This window comes from Halyomorpha halys, unplaced genomic scaffold, assembly GCF_000696795.3.
Source record: "Halyomorpha halys isolate HHAL.00 unplaced genomic scaffold, Hhal_1.1 Scaffold1237.1, whole genome shotgun sequence".
Classification (NCBI taxonomy): Eukaryota; Metazoa; Arthropoda; class Insecta; order Hemiptera; family Pentatomidae; genus Halyomorpha; species Halyomorpha halys.
In genome coordinates this window covers 8,922-10,186 of record NW_027109091.1, presented here as the reverse complement: position 1 = coordinate 10,186, position 1,265 = coordinate 8,922, and positions in this window count along the sequence as shown.

The window sequence follows — 1,265 nt, the reverse complement described above, 5'->3', positions numbered from 1 at the left end:
ACGTCGGCATAAAATAAATAAATATGGTTTTGTTTATTTATGTTGTTCTTTGCTGACCGCACCCCCCGACAAACTTCTCCAATCATTAATCTATGTTCAACTATATACATCTCATTATTTTTTATTTTGTATTTTAGTTTTGTTCTATTTATGTTAAAGAGGGGGAAAGGAGGAAAAATACATTGGGTTGGAAGAGAAAATATGAAAAATAATAAAAAAACTGGAATAATAGAAAATTAAAAAAAAAAAAACTTCATTGATCCACTTTTTCTCTCAATTAATTATTTTAAAAAACCTCCAACGTTTCGGGTCTTAGGCCATTCTCAACGAGACAACATCCTAATTATAATTCTTAAATTGTCTTTTTATAATTTTTTGTTTTACAAATTATTTTCTGTACAAAATAATACATACAATAAGTAAATATGTGGAATGTGTATATAATTTTTATAATTTAAATTTAAAACTATTGTCTATATTTAACCCTACTAACAACTTAAACAACCAAGGTCTTGTTGTTATTTGTTGGTTGTTTGTGTTAAAAATAAAATTTCATTAATTTATTTATCCTTAATTTAGTATGAATGTGATCATTCATCACTATTACCTATTGCCCAGAATAGCGTGGCAGATTATAATATCTATCAATAAATAAAAAGTATTTTTAAATTTTTAAAAAATAAACCACCCTTAAACAATCAGTATAATAAATTATTAATTTTTTTGGGGAATATATACTTTTTTGTTATATCTTTATTCAAATGAATAATATTTTGTCTTTATTCTATAATTCTTAATTTTTTTAAAATTTTAATATAAAAACTATAATTTCAATGCAAAAATTATTCCACAAAAATTTTTTTTCCTTGATCTCATAAACAACAAAGCCTACCTTTAACCTAATTATTATAAAATTAACCTACCTTTGAAGTTAGGTTGTGTTGTTAATATTGTTAATGAGGTTAAGAAAAGACAATTTTTGTGGAATAGTATTTGTATTGAAATTATAAAGTTTATATGACATGGGAAATTAGCCTGCAAAAAAAAATTATACAATTTAAGGAATTAGGACATCAATGATTAAAGCTGTCTTCTTAAGAATGGCCTATGGGCCGAAACGTTGAAGATTTTTAAAATAAATAGTTGAGAGAAAAAGTGGATCATTTGATGTTTGTGTTAAAGATTGAACATTTTTTTGTCTCATTGATTTTGATTTACATATTCTTCATAAGGGGTATTCATGATGTTGTGTTAAATGTTAAATG